General features: G+C 46.6%; 1 long non-coding RNA gene across 1 annotated transcript; it reads left to right on the top strand.

Annotated features, from left to right (window-relative positions):
- The first annotated feature begins 4173 nt into the window (after window positions 1–4173).
- Window positions 4174–7548, top strand: LOC120537793. Its single transcript, XR_005635390.1, has 2 exons — window positions 4174–4513; window positions 7267–7548. It is a non-coding gene; the product is annotated as an uncharacterized LOC120537793 (long non-coding RNA).
- Window positions 7549–9621: the final 2073 nt, after the last annotated feature.

The raw sequence follows: 9621 nt of genomic DNA, 5'->3' as shown, positions 1-9621 counted from the left end.
GGAATGACACAGCCATAGATGTACTCACAGACACTTGTCCTTTTGTTAAGGTGGATAACTGGGCAACAACTTTGGGCTAGTCCCCAATAAACCTATATATCAATAATCAAACCTTAGACAACCAAGGCAGACAACAGAGTAGAACATTCAAAATCATTTATCAATATTCCAGTAGGCCCTGAAGAGTCTGTGGTGGTCTTTGGTTTCCCTCCAGTGGGTGGCTAAAGCACAATGAGTTTTACACCCCAGGGCTGCCAAGTCAGTTGCCACCTCTGATGTCCTGTCTGACTCCGAGCAAATCTCTTAGTGCACCTGAACTCCAGCTTGCGAGTGTGGGACAGTAACGGGGTGCTTGTTCATTTGGATGGCTGGCTGCGGCCTGTCTCAGGGTGCTAAGAGGATGGGCCGGCTGTGCACATGAGAGAGTTGGGAAGTCGAGATGTAAATATTCTGGGAGCTGCCTTCCCTAAGGCTGAAATATGACGTTAGTGGATTGTGGGACTTTCTGTTCGTAGGTACAAATGTGCGCCTTTCTAAATGATGTCCAACCAATTCAGTGTGCCTCAGATGAACCCCTGCTCAGGTCCTAGAAACATCTGAAGGAGAATTAAAGCAAACAGGAGGCACCTGAACACAACGTGGAGGGGCACATTAAAGGCTCTGAATAAGTCCAGGAAGGAGACATTTCAATTTTCTATTTTTAATCAATTTGTAAACCTTTCTAAAGCCACATGTTCACTTTGTCAAAATGGATTACTGAGCGTGGATTGATGGGCAAAAATGGCAGATAACACATTTAAAATTAAATCTACGACACAATGGAGTGTGCAGAAAGCAAAGTAAGTCATCCACAGTAAGTCATTTCTCATGGATTTCAGACCACCATCTTTAAAAGGCTGCTTGGTCAGCCACTCTGGAATAAATGGAATCTGGATGGGGCGGGTGGCTGGCCGCCCTTATCCTGTGGTGGGCAGTGAGCGGATTTCCATATTGGACCACTGGGTTCAAGTCATTATGCATCCCATGCTCTGTAGCCCCACACAGTGGTTAATGATGGCGCCTGCACCTGGGCGCCCCTCAAAAGCCCACCGCATGGCACAAGTGTATTTATTTGGCCAACACTATCAATTTGCAACATTTGAGATACAATCGGTTCCATTTCTTTTGTTTTTCAAGTTGGAGCCCAGGCAGGTGAAGTGACTTGCTCAGGGTGACAATGTGTCAGGGGTGGGATTTGAACCCAAAACCTCAGGGTTTGAAGTCCAAAACCTTAAGCACTGCGCTGTACTACCTGCCTGTTCACGTATGCACCCCTGCTGCACATCCCAAATGTAAATCTAAAACAATTGTACTCAATCATGGAACTTGTAAATCACCTTGGGATGAAGTACCGTTTGAAAAGGCACTACAGTATATAAAAAAATAAAATAATCAACGCAGACCTCAGTGTTAACATTTGCAGAACGCCATCTACTGGAGTGTATTTTGTAATGCATGTCATAATAAAATGCATCACTGAAAATGTTTGTGATGCACCATCTGTTGGAATGGCAAATGCAATGCATTTTATTACTACACAAGGGGGCTTTGCCCCCTACTCGCTTTGCTTACCCACACACCAGCCACTTCGCGTCTGTGCTGCTCGCGTTGTGAAGAGGGGCTGAACGTACCCAAGGAGATGTGGTCACTCCTCTGAAACCCCCTCTTAAAAGGTAATACAATGGGAAACAAATACAATTTTTTTTTTTTTTTTACCTCCTCTTTGCTCAATCACGTGCTGGATTGCTGCTGCTGCTGCTGTCGTGCTGCATGATCTGCATCTCGAGCGTCGCACTTCTATCATATCACCTATGTCCATATATTTAATCTTATTTCACTTTTACCTTTTCATCAACATCGGATTGAATTTTGATTCCATGTTTGGACTTACATCGTGACAACACAATGTATAACTGCCCACGACTGAAAATTGTTTCCTTCTCTCTACAAGAAATGTGTCTGACATAACCATGCAGGACTTTCCAAATCTCTTTGCATAAGCTCTTGTCTCGAGGGGCTTCTGGACCCGGGCGTGGTTACATCACTTGGCATGACTTGTCTCGTGAGATGTGAAAGTGTCTCTGAGGCAATCACGTCTTGTCACACCCAAGATTTTTTTTTATAATAGAGAGAAATGTTTGTGATACACCATCTGTTGGAATGACAAATGCAATGCATTTTATTACTACAAGTGTTTGTGACAACAAATGCAATTTATTTTATTACTACAAGCGTTTGTGATGCGCCATCTGTTGGAATGACAAATTCAATGTATTTTTTACTACAAGTGTTTGTGCTGTGCCATCTGTTGGAATGCCAAATGCAATGCATTTTTAAAAAATTTTATACCTACTAATGTTTGTAATGCACCATCTGTTGGAACGACAAAGACATAGCAACTGGATGGACACACAGATGCACAGACACTTATCCCTTTATGAAAGTGGAACATTTTTTTTTGTTGTTGTTATTGTTGAACCTTAAGTAAAGAATGTGCTTCTGATGCAATATGTGATATGAAAATTAGTGGCAAGAGCGCCGTGTCTAAGGCGCACTTCATTAAACAGGACAATAAAGCACCTCCAGGTAACAATTTTACTTTGTATAAGCAGAGAATTTTATAGTCATTATGGCAAAAAATAGGCACATAGACATAAAATTAAATGAAAAGTAGGAACCTGTTTTCCATGATGGTTGTTCGGTCAGTCAGGGTCCACCATATCCCACCTCAGCCACCTCAGCTACATAACTTGGCGCCGTCCTCCTGATTTCCACAGCACTTTCTAGCTTCCATCTCCCATACGCTTCGCCTTCCTTTCCAGAAGAGGACATTTTTCACCCTGCCAGCAGCCTCGGAACACCTTTCCGTTTCCCCAGATTATTGTCTCTCAGAGAACTGGGTCTTTGTTCTAAATATTATAGAGGGCACAACAGAGACAGATGCATTGCATTTGTTAATCCAACAGACGGTGCATCTCAAACAGTGGTAGTAAAGCATTTATTACTACAAACGTTGGAATGACACACGCAATTCATTTTATTACTACATGCATTACAAAATTCACTCCAATTGATGGCGCACTACAAATATAAACACTGAACACATCGAGGTCTACTCTGATAGATGCCAGTCCGTCTTAGATTGGTAGCACAGCTAGTCTTCTTCTATAATACGCTACCGTGACTGTCCGTTTGTCTGTCCAGGAGTTTAAATCCCCTGCAGCTCGCAGACCGTTTGTACGATTGACCTGAAATTTGGTACACATATACTAGGCTACGTGACGTCTGCTATCCGCTTTCTGGGTGGTGATTGACCTCCAAGGTTATTCCACTTTTTAATTTAATTTTATTTTATTGTAGAATCAACTCTCGGCAGCGGCCAGCAAGGTGGCCATGTGTACGGGTGCCGTTCTCATTCCCTACCACCTTCGCCATCACTTCCCCTACCTCTTCATATCTTAAATCATTCTTGAGGCAGTTTGAAGACTTAAGTGCCAGCTTAAGTGAAAAATGAAAGAAAACGTACTAAGTAATGGCAACACAAACACTGACCTAATCAGTTTTAATAGAAAAGATGCCGACGAAAGAAGAGAAGAAGTGGGCTGCTAGGGTGGAGAAAAGAAGCAGCAAGCGTATCGACCTCTGAGCAGACGAATGATAAACGTACAAAGAAAGAGTTTGAAAACTATAAGACAAGTGCATTCACTGCACGTTATTGTTCAGTGCACCATTACTGGTATTTTATATTTCCAGAAAAACAATCTGACTGGACCAGCAATCTTTCGACTTTTTTTCAACATTTTGATAAAAAGGAACTTAAAAACTATCACTCAGGGGTCACTCAAACAGCAGTGTCAGTGAAGATTATATGTTTGAGAATTTGTCGATTTCAACAAAAACTAAGAAAGGTCTACAGAAGGAGAAGGGGGGTTAAGGGTGTCAAATTATTCAAAAAAAATAAAAAATTGTTATAACAGCAGAGGAAGAAGCAGTACTGCCAAGAGTACGGTGATATTCTTAAAACCTTCATTATTAAAAACTAGCCGTCCCCCGCGGCTCCGCCCACGCAGCAGTGAAACAGGACAGCGAGGAGGGTCCCGCCCAGCTCCTCGCTCCTGACGTCACGCTTCCCCCTCCCCTCTGCACACGGCCTGTTTCACCTCAGCGCGAATATGTCGCTCCCGTAAGCGAACTCTGATTCTTAGCGTGATGTGTGCTACTTATGCTTTTGGATTTAACAGCTGCCTTTGACACGATGGGACAGACCATGAGATCCTCATCTCCAGGCTGGAGCAGTGGGTGGGAATCACAGGTTCGGTTCTCCAATGGTTTAGGTCAGATCTCTCAGAAAGAAGTTTTTGCGTCAGCATTGATGATTTTACTTCCACCTCTGTTGCCCTCCCCTGTGGGGTACCACAAGGCTCCATCCTCGGACCTCTTCTGCTGCCACTCGGCGCTATTTTTCGGAAACAAGGTATTTCCTTTCATCTTTATGCAGATGACTGTCAGGTTTATTTACCTCTGATGCGCCAAAGTCCATGTTCTGTCCAGCCCCTGCTTGACCGCCTTATTGATATAAGGAGTTGGATGGCATTACATTTGCTAAATTATAATGAGAACAAGACAGAAGTCATGCTATTTAGACCCAATAGCACCAGCGGGACCCCCTGCATCGACCTTTCTACTGTGGCTAAATTTGAGAAATCCATGATCACAAATTTAGGTGTGAAAATGGATTCCACTTTAAAACTTGACAGCCATGTGAACGCAGTGGTAAATTCCTGCTTTTTCCAGTTGAGGCGGCTGTCAATAATCAAGCCTGTTTTGTCTAAGCGCAACCTTGAAATAGCGATACATGCTTTTATAACATCTCCTCTCGATTACTGCAATGCGCTTCTTTTTGGAATGAGCCAGCCTTCCATTGCTCGCCTGCAGCTGGTACAAAATGCTGCTGCTCGATTTTTAACTGGCGCAAGAAAGCATGAGCATGTTACCCCGATTTTGGCTTCCCTTCATGGGCTTCCAGTTTGTTTTTGAATCCATTTGAAGATCCTTGTATTTGTTTTTAAATGTTTTAATGGTCGTGCCCCACTTTATTTGTCTGAGCTGTTGCACCCTTACGTACGTCTGTCTCGCTCTCTCAGGTCAGCAGACCAGACGCTTTTACGTGTTCCCAAGACATGATGCAAATCCGTGGTGGATCCGAGGTGATCGAGCCTTTTCAGTTGCAGCCCCAAAACTCTGGAACGATTTGCCGTTGCACGTTAGGCCGGCTCCTTCGCTAGCTGCCTTTAAATCCTATTTACTCTCTGGCTTTTAACTCAGTATGATATGTTGGCTATCTGTATACTTTTTATTAAGAATCGTTTTAGTTCTTATATGTTTATGTGTTTCTGTTTCATTTACCCTTTGGTTTTGTGTGTCTGATATGTTGGGTATTCTTTTTTTTTATTGTACAGCACTTTGGTCAGCCTTGATGTTGCTTTTAAATAAATAAATAAATGTGAGAAGTCGCAAAATCAACCAGAATGTTCAAGCAAATTCTAGAAAAAAACCTGATCTAACCCCGTTAAGTAGTTCTCTCGTTTGCTAGCTAAGCGGACGTAAGATACGCCCCGAGGCTGGCGCGTGAGTGAGGAGGGTCCCACCTCCCCTGCCCTCGGCCCGCTGCATGTCTCTCAGATTCACGCTTTTAAATCGGAACCGCAAGTGAACTATGATACTACAGGCAGTCCCCGGGTTACGTACGAGATAGGGACTCTAGGTTTGTTCTTAAGTTGAATTTGTATGTAAGTCACAACAGGTACATTATTTGAATAAATGCTATTGTTGAGCGACTGTAATCAAGTGCTCTGCCAATGAATGATGGAGTTTCACCTCTCTCTGACCGTTTTATTATTTCTACTTTATTTTCCATTGTGATGGTTTTTCTCTTCTTTACTGTATCACCAGCACTTGCATCAGATTTGTATTTCAGAGACATTCTTGAAGGGTGAAGACAAAAGGTTAAGATGAGCTCTTCTGCACAGCACTGTCCACGCTATCACAGCAGGAAGGCACCCGTCGTCAACACGTCTGGTGTACTGACGAGAGAGAACTTCCTGCTATGTGCGTAACAGTACAAGCAGGCTTGCGATTGAGAATGACTTGGAGTGGCGAGGGGGGGTTCACCACCCGCCCACCACACAGTCACCTCCACTACAGTGTGCTGCCTTCAGTGTCCGCCCACCGAGAACGAATACGGTGCGGGTAGTGAATCGCCCCCACATTCAACAGGCAGCATTTCGAGGCACACTACAATGCTACCCCCTGCCACCCCATTCACCCATAACCGGGTTACCGCTTGCAGCATCACCAGCCGCCCACCAAGAATGAACGGGGCAGCCGTGTGTGGTAGGCGGGCAGTGAAATGCCCCCCTCCACTTCATCCAGCTATGCGTCCAGTCAGGAGCAGTAGCTGCGGCGGCATAGTGGGCGGGCAGCGAACCACCTCATCAAGCCTCCGTCCTCCACACAAGTGATAGCTGTGGCCCTGGTGACTATGGACCACGGGTCACCGCTTGCTGCCAGAAGCATCCGAGGGACACTACACTGTATGAGCAGCGAAATCGTCCCCCCTTCCAGACTCCATCCAGCCACCGCTTGCAGCGTCCCCAGGCCGAAGATGACGGAGCAGCAGTTATTGAGGTGCATGCATCACACGGCCCCATTCGTAAGTCATAGGTCGGATGTCCGTAACCTGGGGACTACCTGTACATGCAAACTACAGAAAAAAAAACGTAATCTAAATCCGTGAAGTAGTTCTCTCGTGAAAAGCGGACAGACATACAGACAGACAGACGTTGGATGTTATATATACGTTATTGACCTCAGGCCTAGGGGAACCTGGGCCAGGTACAAGCCACTGTTGCTACAGGGTGTAGCCACAGTGATCTGGTGTAAAGCATAAAAGAAACAGACAGCAGTCCCAAGTCTCAGACCATACTTCTCTGTTCTCTTTATTCGCCTTTTCCCAGAAATATATATATACTTCAATTTCTGCATAGATCAACATGGCAATCAGTGAAAACAATGGTGCAAGCCAATTCCCTCTGCATAACAAATAGTGTAAACACATTGTCACGCACGTGCGAGTAGGGGGCCGTGGACGGACCTAAACGTTATCGTAAACTCGTATGCCAGAAGGGAATGGCGGGGTACTAACCTTTCTCTCTTTATTTCCTGCAGAAAGAAAGATGCACCGCCGCCATGAATCTGCCTGACTCACTAACCACGCATCGCCACTTCCGCCCTTCCTCTGTCAACTCCTGGTGACGTCAGCAATCCCACCATCCATCTCGGCTCCTTCCCAGCATACCTCTCTCTCTACTTCCGGTCCCTCTTCATAAATATTCCCCACTCCGCTATTTTTGTTGTCATCTGTATGGTGCAATGGTGTACTGACTTTGACAATTTTTTTCATATTGCAATTATTTTTCTACAGTATATGGGGCCAGAAACCCAAACCTTTATGCTCGTTTGTCTTTCTTTTACAGTGGCGTAGTCAGTAGGATTGAGAAATGTCCAAAATGTCAGAAGGACAGAACCTCAATACTGTACTATCAGGGATGGCAGCTCAGATCCAGTCCCTACAGCTCGAGCAGGCCGCAACAAAGCGGGAACTAGAAGAGACCAAGCACGATTGGCCACGGCAGAGACGGTAAGACCGGACCCACCCCGACCTCCACCTTCTCCGATCGTTCTGCTAACAGAGGCGGACGACATCGAGTCCTATCTGGGCATCTTTGAGAGGACGGCCACCTGGAACAAGTGGCAGTGGGTCGAGTTGGCGTCCATCTTGGCACCTTATCTAAAGGGTGCCACGCAGCGGGCCTATTACGACCTCCCCGAAAGCGGAGATCCTAAGTTGCTACGGCATTACGTCGGACCAGCAGGCGAGCGAGTGGCGTAACTGGCAGTTCGACCCCGATCGTTCTGCCCGAGCGCAAGCGTTTGAATTCTGGGGCAAGATGGGACGCTGGGTACAGCCTGAGGGTCCCCAGGCTCGTAAAGTAGTAGAACAAGTGGCGTGAGAGGGGCTAGTTAATGCCATGCCCAGTTATCTCGCCCAGCAGGTCCGACGGCATCCATTTAAGGACATGAAGGGTCTCCTGGACATCCTAGAGCGTCAGCTCGCGGTACACTGAACCGGGGACCCGGAAAGGTCGGCTCGCGGGGCCCGACAGGGACATGTCGTTAACCTCAAGCCCACTCGCCGCGCTGCGGAAGCTCCGGTGAAGCCCAGAGAAAAGCCTTTTCTTTTGCCAACCTGCCCTTTGAACGTGGAGCCTATGGACTGCAGTTGGGCCACCGCTGAAAGGTACTGTATTCTGTACAATCCCTTGGCGATCCCTAATGCGGGAGTGGTGTTGGTGAACGGACACTCATTAGTGGCACTATTTGATTCCGGCAGCAACATAACCATTGTGGCTCGCTGTTATGTTCTGCCGCAAAAGTGGCTACCCCAGCAGTTTCAGGTCAATTGCGTGCATGGTAAGACCAGATCGTATCGCTCCACAAAGTGTTACATTTCCTGGAAATGGGACTTAAGTCGGTTGTCGATCGCTGTGTTACCTGAGCCCCCTTTTCCGGTGATTTTCGGACACGACTGGTCACAGAGTAATAGCGGTAGAATAACAACCACTCCTGTAGCCTTGCTGAGTCTAGTTATGCATGGGCGCAACTCCCACACCGTGCACGCAGGCAAACAATGATGATGTAGACCGCCGGGGGGAAGATTCACAGGTGACGGACCCTGACCTGGAAGTATCCGCTGGTGAGGGCACGAGCCGAGGAACCATTGTTTCCCCCGAGCAACAGGATCCTTTAGACAGCATGGACCATTAATTTAGGTCTACGCCTGCTTCATTTAAAAGGGAACAGTGGAATGATGACTCCCTGAAGTTTGCCCGGAATGCTATTGTTTCCCTTGGCAACCTCTCGGCGAACAGTCCCATACCACAGGAGCCCTACTTTGTTCTGGAGAATGATCTGTTGTATCGAGTTGCGAGTCATGAGGGCGAGGTACGGAAAATGTTGCTAGTACCGCGTACCTTCTGGCGGGAGGTTTGCGAACTAGCTCATGCCCACCTCCTAGGTGCCCATCTCGGGGCCGAAAAAACCCTGGAGAGGATAAAGCTCCGTTTCTATTGGCCCGGAATTAATGAGGAGGTCCAACATTTCTGTCAGTCCTGCCCGGAATGCCAGACACGTCAGATACCTAGGAGGGACCAGGCTCCTCTTGTTCCAATACCCCTAGTTGACATTCCCTTTGATAGGATGGGGTAGACCTTGTAGGACTCTTGGAACCCTCGAACCGTGGCCATAAGTACATATTGGTCATGGTCGATTACGTGACTCGGTACCCAGAGGCGGTTCCACTGTGCTCCGCTAACACAAAGAACATCGCACGGGAGTTGCTCAGCCTTTTTTCTAGAGTGGGAATACCCAAAGAAGTCCTCACGGATCAGGGTACGCCCTTTACCTCGGATACATTCAGGGAGGTTGCCAGGTTACTCCGTATCAAGCATCTGAAGATATCTG

Source organism: Polypterus senegalus, chromosome 10 (assembly GCF_016835505.1).
Source record: "Polypterus senegalus isolate Bchr_013 chromosome 10, ASM1683550v1, whole genome shotgun sequence".
In the NCBI taxonomy this organism is placed as follows: domain Eukaryota; kingdom Metazoa; phylum Chordata; class Cladistia; order Polypteriformes; family Polypteridae; genus Polypterus; species Polypterus senegalus.
Note: the sequence above shows the minus strand (reverse complement) of the source record. Positions and strands in the feature narration are given on the sequence as shown.